Source organism: Oculina patagonica, unplaced genomic scaffold, assembly GCF_052425735.1.
Source record: "Oculina patagonica isolate OP01 unplaced genomic scaffold, crgOcupat unplaced5, whole genome shotgun sequence".
Lineage (NCBI taxonomy): Eukaryota > Metazoa > Cnidaria > Anthozoa > Scleractinia > Oculinidae > Oculina > Oculina patagonica.
In genome coordinates, this window is record NW_027558361.1 from 112,062 (window position 1) to 125,000 (window position 12,939).

Here is a 12,939-nt window from a genome sequence, read left to right on the forward strand (position 1 = left end):
TAAAATCACAAAGTTATGCAAAGTTACAATTATACCAACAGCAAAATTCCATGACAAATAAAATAATAAAATGAAGGATTATTGCATAAATAGCAATTTTTTTAAAATTAAACTCGCAATTGTCACATAAATAGCAATTCCTGATAATACTTTTATCCGCGTTGGTCAATTCCTTTATTCCTAACAGCTTTTACAAAAAGCTGTAAGATTGGTCACAGCTCTATCGTCTTTATACAATAATTTTATTAGTCATGATCAATTTATTTCAAAATTAATTGTGGTGTAGGTGCTTGTATATGTATGAAGTCAACTCAGACTTACTACACAAAACAGCTGTTATAATTAAGCGCTGTAATTTGGGCTTTTCTCAAGAATGTTTCTACAAGGTAAACGCCACACCGCATGTCTAGGTGGGCTATTTTTTTGCCATTTCGGCCGTTTTTTATTTTTTTTTTTATTTTTGGCAAAGTGTTGATTTAACAATGATAATAAAATATTTGCTGATTGAACAAAACTTGTTGCAATTCTGGTTGAATCTTGGTCAAATTAACAGACATCAGTGCATCTTGCTATAATTTTGTTACCACCTTCATTTCTAGATTTTGATTTTCATTGAACGTGAACGTCTCACACATACTTTTTTTGTTGTTGTTTGTTTGTTTTTGTGTTTTCGTTGTCCTCAGGAGCGCATATAAAACATTTTTTCAGCCAGGGGAGATTGAATTAAAACAAAATACCCGAAGATAAGATTAAATAACCTGTCATATTTCGGTGCCAAATGTTTCTTTTGTTCCTGTAGACTAAAAGATTCAAAGACTTCATAGTCCAATTGAAGAAAGTAGAATCGCTTCATGTGGCCTGGCTTAGCGCCGTTAAGCGAATAAGCGCTGACCAGAAAGTGCTACAAATAAAAAAGTCGCGAGTCCGGGCACATGTTTTTCTTTTGAAGTCGTTTAAAATGTGCCTTTTCGTTTACTGTCACTTACACCGTTCCCCTGCTCTTGCCTGCTGCTAATGGGTATAGGAACAGGCATCAACCATTCCTTTTCTTCGCGAGTCTCGAAAACTTCCAAAGGAACTTCAAGAGAATCCAACCTTTTCGCGCACTCCCCTGCTAGTTCCATTTCCCGTTCGGCTTCCTCCTTTCTTCCCAGCACCTTTAGGACAACCGACATGGCTTGATGAGTGAGTATGAGCTCCTCGTGCGTGTCCAACACCTCTTCCTGTAAAGCAGCCGCCTTTTCAAGGCTTTCAAGGGCACTGAAAGATAGAATTTAAACAAACGTCGTTTACTGGAATAGCACCAAAACCTGGTCGTATTAACGAATTTGATTAAAATGAGTTCTTTTATGACGAAAATGACTAATTGAAACATTACTAGCCTGCGAACAGGCTTTCTGTAGCGCTCGCCGGCGCTTCGCACAGTTTGCCGGCACTCTGCGCCGTACGTTCGATCACTCCGGAAAGCCTGTTCGCAGGCTAAAAAATTACGAAGTGGCTTCGCTTTAAATGGCGCTTGACCCGGCCATTTCTACGCCCAAGTGAACCGACTGTCATTGCGTGAACGACTGACAAGCTCTATTGGACGTAATCATATCAGAACGATGCCACTGCAGCTTGTCACTAACTACACTTTCCTTCGCACAAGCTGGCAAAAGAGTGCGATAGAGGGGAAAATGGCGAGAGAATGGTTCATTATCTCCGGGCAAGTCTAGGCCAAATACTCCCGCCATTAACCTCGTGCCGCTACGTTTTCCTTACTAAATCCCCATGCGCTTCAGCTTATCATGAAAAAGAAGGAAACAACCTCTGTTAATGAAATGCACTAGCAAGAAATCTTAGCAAAATAACCACCCACCTTTCGTACTCTTTTTTTGCGGAAAGAGCGACGCCTAAATCGTACAAAGACCTCGCAGTTTCTTGATGGTCACCGAGGAGTCGTTCTCGGATTTCAAGCGCTCGTCTTGTGAATTTAATGGCATTTTCATAGTCACCCAAAGCTTGGTAACTGTTGGCAATCCAACTGATTGTTGTTGCCACAAAGGGGTGGTCACCAAGGATCGACTCATAATCGTCTAGTACGAAGTTTCTTCTTGTTTCAATGGCTGCCATGTGTTTCCTTTGCAACATTTGTGAAGCTGTCATAATGAAAAGACAATTTAAAAATATATTAAGATTATGTCGTTTTTACCACCAAACGTGGATCGTCTTTATTTGATTAGAAATTCCCACGTTTACAGGCAATTCGTTAATACCAATTTAATAACCTTAATTTGTTGGTTGAACTTTACAAAGTGCTCGCAGCATTCATATCAATTTTTTATCACGTTACCTTCAAACATTTATTCAAGCAAACGTAAGGATATTTTACCGAAATTTGGCGTGTGTGTATGTGTTCTTTAGGTCTGTTTTCTGGGTGTCCTTTCAGACGTCAAAATGGACACTGGATTGTCACAAATAAACAGTTTCCTATGTTTTACACACCAAATATATTTGATTTCCATAGGGTGGATAGTTTTGGAGTTAAATGGGGTGCCCCTTCCCCCTCATCCCCCACTCCAAAAGGGTTACAAAACGAAGACGCCTTAGGGTTAGGTTTAGATGTTAGGAGACAGAATACGTACATTGAGCTTATGGACAAAGTCAGTTCAACGGAAATAGCTACCAGAGAGCCTTAGAAAGAAGCCTCCTGTCGTGTAAAATACAGTAAAAACCCGCGCATAAGAACCTAGAAATTAAGAACCTCCTGGCAGAAATTTGTTTCCTCAATACCCCAAAAGGTTCTTATATGTGGGGTTAAACTATTTTATTTATAATACAATAACTGTATTTTATCAAAAAGGATGTCTTTAGAGATCAAAAATTGCATAGGGAAGCTAAAAAATGCCAGAAAGTACCCCAAAATATAAGAACCTGTTTTGCCAAACTCTAAAAAAGCAGGTTCTTATACGCGGGTTTTTACTGTATTAGAAATTAAGCCGTAAAAAGTATTCTTATACTAAACCTGCTAGATCGTTGTGGCAAGCAGCTAGCATGACCTTGTCTTTGTCTTTCGCTAAAAGTCCAATGCGCTTCTTCCTCAATGTTAAGGCCTGGTTGAGAAACTCATAACCACTGTCAAAATGTCCCTCGCGAACCAGACAGAATCCAAGCTTGCTCAAACACTGGGCCCGAGTGGCATCATCGAAGTCCGCAAGGCTTGACTGAATGTCATTTGCATGTGACAAGAAGCACTTGGCTCGACACAGCGCTCTTGGACAGATGTGAGGTGTGCACGTACAGCTCAGGACTAATTTCATTCCGATGTCTGTCAAGCAAGCACTGTAAAGATGCAAGTCATAGCGACAACGATATGCAAGCTTGCAGAAGAGTGCCTCAAATTCTTGCTTCCTCATCATTTTGGCAAGAAACACAGCTGACTTGTTAAAGGAGCGAATACAATGCTCCCTCATTTTTTCGTCAAGCTCGGGATGATTATCACCACACCATGCCATGGCTTCTCGGATGTTTTCCTTTTCGTTTCTGTAACGTTCGATGGCAGACTTTGAATCATGACTTAGAAATTGTTTGCACAGCGCGACAGCTAGATCACTGTAGTGGCGGATGAAGATCGATTTGGCTTCTGTGTGCTGGGACATCAATGAAAAGAAATCTCTAATAAACGGATGGAGAGAATAGTGACAGCTTTTTCGATCAAAACGAACGAGGCTGCTGTATTTCAGGGAAATCATGCACTTTTGCAAATCAAGACCAACCGGCGACTTAAACTGAACAGCAAGAAATTGATCCTGTGTGAATCTGTGTGGAAATGTGGACATCATTACGAGAACATCCTGGTTTTCCTGACTTAAGCGATTAAAACAAATTTGTAGACACTTATCTATGCGGTCCTCGTTCGCAATAAAGTCTGGATTAAGTTCCCTAACAAGCGAACGAGGTGAACTTTCGGAAAGCCTTCGAGTCAAATTCTTCGGATTCTCTCTTTTAAGGATTGCCAACACAGTGCAGATGATGAGTGGAATACCACCACATACCCTGACCAGTTCCTTTATCAAGTCGTCGTCCAGACTTTTGTCACGCTTCGTAAACAGTGTTGCAGAATCCTTTTCACCTAAAGGCTGTAATTCTATTAATTCACTTGGAAAAGACACACTAAAATCAACGGTTTCTCTCGACGTGAGAAGAAGATGAATGCTTGGGCATTGTCCTATGTCCGTTAGAAAAGTCAAGAAGTCGCCTTTCTTGAATTTTCCACGCGTTGTGGCACAGAATGCCCCGCATTCTTTAGCGTATTTCTCATTGTTGACTTGATCCTCAAGATGTAGCAGGTTGTCAATATTTTCAATGATTAATACCACGCTCTTGGGTTCCAAGGCCCTTAGGCGACGCAATGTTTCCTTTATCGTATCTTCGCCGGGAACCGCACCCAAGGCCTCGATGATTTTGCTTCCCAAGTCTTCCACGCATGTCACGCCTCGAGGTTTAACATAAGCAACAAAGTGTCCTCTTTTGATCATCCTATGACCGACTTCTATTACCACCGAAGTTTTTCCGTAGCCAGGGGGCGCCACAATTTCAGCAGCCTTGTTTGAAGTCAGGAGACTAATAAGCTCTTCGCAAGTACCTTCACGGCCTACCAAATGTGTGCGATCTGGTAAAGTCCCACCGTGACCAGATTGCTTTACGTTTTCTGCAACTAAAAAAGAAATTAATACCAGAAAGAAGTATAACTTATGTGATGTGATTCGGTTGTCCGGTTCATTAGGCCTCATTCGAGAATACCCCAGCCGTGAGAAGAATGCAACGCTAGCGGCTGCCAAGAAAGTGCGAAAAGCTTTCCTTTGTTCCGTACAGTATAAGTACCAACACTGATCGAAATACCGGTAAGACAGTGGATGCCGTGCATGTACTGCTCTCAGGAAGTTATTGGATACCAATCAGAAAACAATTTCACAAACAAGATGTTTGTTTTGAGGAAAACTTATAAAAGAAAGTAATGCTTTCGTCGGAATCTAGATCTTCTGGGCCCACCCGTTCTTTAAAAATGAAATGAACTTTTTAGAACAAAAGGATAAAATAAATGAGTTTACTATCATATTGCTTTCTTTAAACTTCAACTAGATATAAAAATGTTGTATTATGCCTGATAATGGATTGAATTGTGACTTGTTACCTTGCTTTGGAAGAGAAACGCATTCTTCCCTCTTTTAGCTTAAAGTCTCGCCTGTTGGATCGTTGATTGGTAGCTCCATGCTACTGCCTTGAAATGAGCAATCAAATCGCCCCATGGATGAATCTGCCAAAAAAGTTGTAAAAAAAGTTTGAGTTTTTTTAGCAATTATAGCCAGTGCATGTTTTTTTACATTAACACGCAAGAATACTTACAGGACCGTAACCAGACCTTTAGCAAAGACGAGGTAAGATTTTAATGGGAGGTTCTAAGGGCATGCCCTCCAGAAAAATTTAAAAAACTAGAAGTTCGGAAACTCTTTCATAAATATTTTTCATAAAGTATTTCTTGAGAAAAATCAATCTTGTTGAACTCGGGAATTTTTTTCCAACTAAACGTATTTTCCTTTTAATTTTGGGTTAAAATCAAGACGAGGCATGTAAGTGCCTCGTCTTGCCTCTTGCTAGTTACGGCCCTGTCTTATTGTTTTCCTTTTTGACTGATGAAATTATGAAAGCTTCCTTCAGCACCTTTTAATACATTCAACTCACTAAGCTACAATTTAGCTCATCACTTGACGCTGGAAAGCATGTGTACCTTTCTTGCGTTCAATACAAGACTGCATTATGTGCAGTAAACTATATGTCTTCAGACGATGTTTGCTGCCCTTTTCAGCTTGAAATTCATCCCGGGGGGGGGGGGGTACTCCATATAATGGCCTATACGGGGAGGCTCCGCCCGAAAGGGGTACCTTTTTCAAGCTTCAGGTATATAAAAGAGTAGGGATTTCACAAGTTTTGGTATATGAAAGGGTATGAAAATCCGTCATTTAGGTTTTTAAAAGGGCCTTTACTTAAAATATTTCGAACAGACGCACTTTATGGCTGTATTATTTTAATTTATTAAGCGCTGCATGAAAATGACAGGAAAACGTCCTTTTCTAAGTCTATGCCATGTCTTTTAGGTATATGAAAGGGGTACCTTTTTTCATTAAAAGGTATACGAAAGGGGTACAATTTCTGTCAAAATGGTATATAAAAGGGTAAGGGGTAAAAGCTTGGGGCGGAGCCTCCCCGTATAAAACTTTTTTGAGTACTCCCCCGGGAAATTCATTCTCATTTCTTAGCCATACCAGGGATGCAAAAAGTGCTCAAACTTTCAATGAAAATAAACAGAGAATAAACAAGACAGTTTTTTGCACTCACCAACTGTGTCTGGAAATTGTTCTGTTATGATTTGAATGGCGTCATTGCGTTGAATCCTGTCCAGTGCTTTTGCAATGTCAACCATAGTAGTGTTAGGGAACCGAGCGACCATCCATTGCATAACTTCTTTTGTAGGACTTTTTCTTTTTGATCCTGCTGTTTCACCTGAAAAATCTCGACGCACGTCAAGTGGAACTTCGAGTTTACAGGCCAGATGGCTCCAATTTTTTATACCTGGTACATCTTCACGATTAAGCTCACCAGCCATGATTTCCAGGAGTTCTGTGCCAGATGTCATGATATCCTTGAGCAATACTTTATCTGCATTAAAAATGTAAGAGCCCACAATGTCATCAAACAAACCTTGTTGCTGTTTAAAGAAAACAGTGTTCCAATCAGAACCAAGCTATTATAAACTAGAGGTAAAGGAGGTGATATTTTCTGGTAAACGTTCCTTCATGTCATGCAATTTTAGACAATTGTAGCACTTAACCATCTGGTCATTGATTTAACTAAAAATTACAATAACAACTTAATCTGTAAAAGAACTGAGGAGAAATACAGAAAAGCCAAGAAGGACATGAATAGATACAATTAGAGAAGATTAAAATATATTTCAAAAAAGGACGACCATACACTTACGTTCCAAGTTTATCCCAGTTTTTATGAAAATGCCATTTCATAAGGCTCTGAAATCGGCAGTTGCAAAGAATGCCAGCACTAATTGAAAACTTCAATATCATTATCAAGATCGATCCCTTTTAATTTGCTTTCACCCTTTCTCCCACAGTCCATGGTCAACTCTCTTTGAAATTATAGAGCAGTGAACTCACCTCCAAGGTTCTGGTTCAGTAGAATTTTCAACAAGTCGTTCCTTTCCAAAGAATGTAGAGCTTCCTTTAGACATTCCAGAGTCATTTGGGGGCGAGTGGCTGCAAAATACTGAAACATTTGGTTTGTTGGATTGTATATCGAACGTCTTCCAAACTCCCAACATGTTTTTCTTGGCACACCTAGTTTTATCGCTAAGTTATACCAATTTGCTAAAACCAGTGACGTCCCATCCAGAGCTAGCGCAATTTCGTCTAAAAGCCCAGCCCGGAGTGAAGGAGCTTTTAAATTGCGTGACGTGATTACTTCTTGGACTTTTTCCGAGTCGGCACAGCCAGCTGTGAAGAAAATGTGCCAAACATCATTAAAGTGTTGAGTTAAGTTATCAGTTAAGTGGAAATGAATACTAAACAATTATTCCACGAGCGCGTTGAATATGAGAATGATCTCATATCTAACAAGCGCGAGTGGAATAAATGTTTTATTAAAAACGCCTAAAGAACTGCAATATTTGATCTCCCCAGCTGTTTTCCTTGACGCGTATCGACTACCATATTTATGGTTAATGGTATATGAGCTCATATACCATTGCCTGTTGACTAATCAAAACGCAGGAATTGCGATATACCATTGCATCGTTTTGAATATCTGTTATGTACGGATGACAGATGACAAGGACTTCCTGACCATATTTGGGCATCCTGACAATTTGTTGAATATAAGTTAGGATATCTGTTACGTACCAATAGAAGATAGGGCGACAAATTGTTACTTCACGCTTAAAACATGTCACGACTTTCAAAACTTCCCACCTGTTTCCTAGGTGCATAACCGCGTGGTTTGTATACGCATACCCGTAGACCGAGGCTACTGGCTGTAAACCAAAAATAGTATTTACAAGAAAATGCAGCCGAAAAAAAGTGTTTGCACATATAAAAAATCACACAAAAAACTGTTTATCTTGAAAACATTTTCATCACCACTCCAAAATAACAGTTAAAGTCCGCTATGCGTACATGTGTGGACTTCCATTACGAATTATTTCACTGTACATGTAAGCACTGAAATCTAAGTTGACAGTCATTTGGAATATCGACTCACGAGTGAACAACTTAGGCCCGGTTCAGACGCCGATCTTTTCATGAGCCGAACCTAATTCCTTGAATTAAGTACATGAAAAGATCGGCGTCTGAATCAAATTAGAACGGCTATTTCAATTTGGAACGGCTCACCCGTTCTTCCCGCCTGGCTTGGCCGAGAATTTCGCCTGTGGAACGCCTTTGGAACGGCTTTGATTCAGACGCCGTACTTTTCATGAGCCGATCCCAATTCATAAATTATTATAATGTATTTTGCCATGTATTTATAATTCATATTTATATTATAATGTATTTTGTATTAGGAACGGCCTCGGAACGGCCAAAAAGTACGGCGTCTGAATCAAGAGGCGTACTTTTGTCAATTTGGGTCGGCCCAAATTCGAATTGAGTTCGTCTCATGAAAAGTACGGCGTCTCAACCGGACCTTAAAGTTTGCAGTCGAATAATTCGAGACACGAGACGAGAAAACAAAGAACTTATCAATCGATTACATGTAATTTTTCACAAGACTGTTAGAAGAAAACAAGTACCCTTCACTTCGTTTCAAGGAACACCTTAAGTTGCCGTTGCCGTTTTTTGGGATGTCACGCAATGCTCCAACACTAACAAAATTGGCGTTCTGTCCGCCAACAAATTTCAGACGTCTCTCTCTGGTCGCCTGCTCCTGAAATTCAGGCTACCAACACAGGTGAATAAGTCTGCAGTGACTTTTAATATAATAATAATCTTTTATTAGGAAGCCTTCATTCACTATACAGTGGTTTTCAGAAAGGTCCTAACTAAGATTAAAAATACTTAATAAGACTATATACAATAAAACGAAAAATACCTAAGAATTAAAAACTATTATTAAAAACTAACTTGAATACAAAAGAAAGAATTAACTAAAAAACCTACTTAGAACGCTACGCTCAAAATTTACAAAATCAAGTGCACTTCTAGTGTCTCTGTCTAGGTTATTCCAGTCTTTCAGAGAGTGATAACACACTCTCTGCTTTCCCCAATTTTTGGTTACATGAGGTAGCCTAAGCATGTCTTTATTCCTTGTGTTATAGCTATGAATGTCCCTGTTAGCTAGTAACTCCATAGAGTGATCCATAAGTCCATTTATACACTTATAAACATATATACAGCGATGATAAAATCTACGTCGTTCTAGGTTAAGCCACTTTAAAGCTACGAGGGCATCAGAAGCTGACGAATAAAGTGGTCTGTCCAGGATGATTTTCGCGGCTTTGTTTTGTAAAACCTGTAGGTCATTCATAAGCTCCACACTGTTCTTGTCGCCCCACACAAGATCAGCATAATCAAAAATTGGTAAAACAAGGCTGTTGTAGAAAAGTAGGCGAGCGGTGAAAGGTAACAAATGTTTGATCCTACGTAAAAGACCAAGTCGCTGATTTACTTTAGAAATTACATACTCTACATGATCAGACCATGTGAAGTCTGAGGCCAGCTTAATCCCTAAATATTTAAACGTACTAACACTATCTAATTTACAATCAAAAATAGATAGAGACATTGAGGAAATATTTACTAATTTTCTGTTGCTACCGATTAACATGGATTTTGTCTTTGTAAGGTTCAGTGTAAGTTTGTTCGCTTTTAGCCACATTGCTACGTTGCAAAGATCTGCGTTTAATTTGCTCTCCAGCTGGTGCGGTTCTTTTGAAAAGCAGTAAAGAACAGTATCGTCAGCGTACAATGACACCTCGGAGTGTTCAATAACAGCAGGTAGCTCATTGATGTACACAAGGAACAATAACGGTCCCAAGATACTTCCTTGTGGAACACCGAAAGTAACGGGAAGGGCTTCGGATAAATTATTTTCACAAGAAGTTTGCTGTTTGCGATTTCTAAGGTACGAAGCAAACCACTCCAAAGACCTGGGGGAGACTCCAACTGATGACAATTTGGACATCAAAATCCCGTGATCGACTGTACCGAACGCCTTTGTAAGATCTAGAAATACGGCACCACAGATGTTCCCTCTTTCCATGTTTAATAAGACTTCATCGGCAAAACCAGACAATGCAGTGGCTGTTGAACGTTTGGACCGGAAACCGAACTGCTTGTTTGAAAGTAAATTGTTTGAGTCCAGGTGTTCGTACAGTTGGGAGTGGATTACTCTTTCTAAGATCTTGCTGAGAGTGGGCAGTATTGAGATCGGACGATAATTTGTTGCATTTGTTCGGTCACCTGATTTGAACAAAGCTGTCACTTTAGAGCACTTCCATATCCCCGGAAACTTTCCTGAGCGTATAGACAAATTTATTAACTTTGTGATGTAATGACTAATTGATTGGGCGCCACACTTCAAAAGCCTTGCACTTATATTGTCCAGTCCAATAGCTTTGTTAACCTTGAGACTAAACAATTGCTCAAGGACAACCGCTTCGCTGATCTCTTTTAATTGAAACGATCCAGAAAGACGAGCAATCGGCAATGAAGCGCGAGCTACAGATGTTATTTTGTCAGCTAGAATCCTCCCTATTGAAGCAAAGTGAGAGTTCAGTGCAGAAGCGATAAACTGCGGAGACCTTGAAAGACCGTGACTTTCCCGTCCCGTTCATATCCCCCCCCCCCCCCCCACCGTCACGTAGTTTACGACAGATGACATTTTTTCATGGAAATAAAATCCCAAAATCCTAAAAAAGCTAGTTTTTGAGACCAAAAGCCTACCCTTACCGCTAACAAGAAAGGATACTTATTTTTATTCAAAAACAAATGTTGCGTGCAAGCACGTGAACTGTCTCAGATCGCCTGTGTAAACAACTCATCGATAAACTTATTTTCTTTATTCAATGCGTTGCTGCCGTTTTATAACCTTTCTGGAAAAAGCACGTTTCAATAAGCTTTCACTAATGTATAGTTTCTTAGTAGCTTGCCTAGAAAGGCAGAGTAATATTTTTTTCTTCAAGAAATATTCACTGTTCTTTAATTTTCGAGTCGGTGGTTTGAGGAGCGGCAAAGGACTCAATTTCAACCAACAATTAAATTATTTTGTCGCACAGTTTCAATATGCAAATTTTACGATTTGGTGTTATTTTTATACTTTAAGGACAATGTTTTTGGGCAGTTCTGAATTCGACATCATTCATGACTTGAGAGCCAAATGGAGTACGTAAATTATATTCCGGAGCCCAAGACATGTAAAACAACATGATCATCGAGCTTGTTTTGATGACTCATTGCGCATTCATGCTGTGTGTATTTTCGGCAACCGATGTGGTTTGGCCCTTTTCACATTTGACCCACATTTGAACACGGAGAAATATCCTCCTTCCTGAAAGAGTTTCATCCTTTTAACACGGAGAGTTACCTGTGCCTCTATAAATACGAGTTTCTTCTTTTTCAAATTAAAGGAAATTCACTTCGACTCTTCGCGAACAAGTCTCTTTTAGGCAGTTGATTCCTTAACTCGCGGCGCCGCTTTTACGAGACAGTCGAGACCTTACACTTGCCACAAGTCGACTCTTTTGAGCGACAAAGTCGCTTCTAGATTCAGGAATAAATTGCGACTTACTCGATACTGATCGAATAGTTCACTGCCTTGACTGCTAATTACATCTCACCGAAACTACGGATTCTCCGAACACTATCGAATCCTTTCCGTATTACGGAAAGTGACCCCCAATCGGAAAAAACTGCATGATAACAATGTGTGGAAATCCACACAAAAACTAACGGTCTGTCCCTTACAGTATGTTCAGTGATGATCCTGTCGAACTAGTTTTTAGTTTGTTTGTTTGTTTCTGTTTCATGCCGTTTATGTGTGGGATGTTACTTTGTAGAGGAAACATTCACAGCAAAACACAAGCCCATTGCGTTTGAAACTCCAAATTCCATCCAGCCAGCCCATACAGCAACAGCAACAGCCACGCCCCCCTCCCCCCACCCCCCCCCCCCAAAAAAAAACGGTTCTCCCTCCTCCCTGCACCAAATTGAAGAGAAACTGTCGCTTTTTTTAAAACTTTGTTACGATAATTACCATTTGTCGTCAGCAAGCTAAACAGATCGTTCCTTTTAATCTCCAACAACGCGTCCCTTAGTTGTCGAATATCCAGATCTGGTTGCTTGACTTCGAGGTGTTCAAACAACCGGATGGTTGGGCTGTAGTCACTGTATTGTTCCAGTCGTTTGATAACATCTTCATCGACTCTCATTTCACGTGCGAAGTGTTTCCAGTTCGGTATTAGCCTCATTTCTCTGTCTAAGCATAGCGCCAACTGATCCACGAACTCCGGTTTACGCGTAAGGACGGTGGACAGCTTCGAGCCTTCAGAAAAACAATAACAGACCTTTAAAGTGCAATTTTGTTTCTGCAACTGAAATAATCTTTTGTTTGTTCGCACTTGCTGATATAAACACGAAATAACTAAGTATAATATAAAAAAGGAAATTTAAGCGACACGATTGGGAGTTATCCACCCTGTATGATTATCGAAAGTAGCCAGGGGTAGACGCCAATCGCACTCTCCCTCCTACCGTCCCTTCTTCGTTAATATAAATTATTCAAGAAATAAATAAATAATTTCCCTACAGCTTCCAGGCCTTAAATATTATTTACTGAATACTCACTTATGTAGCACTTAGCGATGCAATTGAATAAAGATAAAAAACCCAACGCTTC

The 12,939-nt window shown here is 39.8% G+C and overlaps 1 pseudogene across 1 annotated transcript in view; it reads right to left on the reverse strand.

Moving 5' to 3' along the window:
* Positions 1 to 217: 217 nt before the first annotated feature.
* Positions 218 to 12,939, reverse strand: part of LOC144640815 (uncharacterized) — a 14,189-nt pseudogene continuing 1,467 nt past the window's right edge. The window contains exons 2-8 of the transcript XR_013568444.1: positions 12,298 to 12,585; positions 7,209 to 7,544; positions 6,376 to 6,696; positions 5,174 to 5,296; positions 3,005 to 4,696; positions 1,859 to 2,138; positions 218 to 1,260 (exon numbers count right to left, since the gene is read on the reverse strand). The product of XR_013568444.1 is annotated as an uncharacterized LOC144640815 (transcript). The remainder of the gene's footprint in view (positions 1,261 to 1,858; positions 2,139 to 3,004; positions 4,697 to 5,173; positions 5,297 to 6,375; positions 6,697 to 7,208; positions 7,545 to 12,297; positions 12,586 to 12,939) is intronic.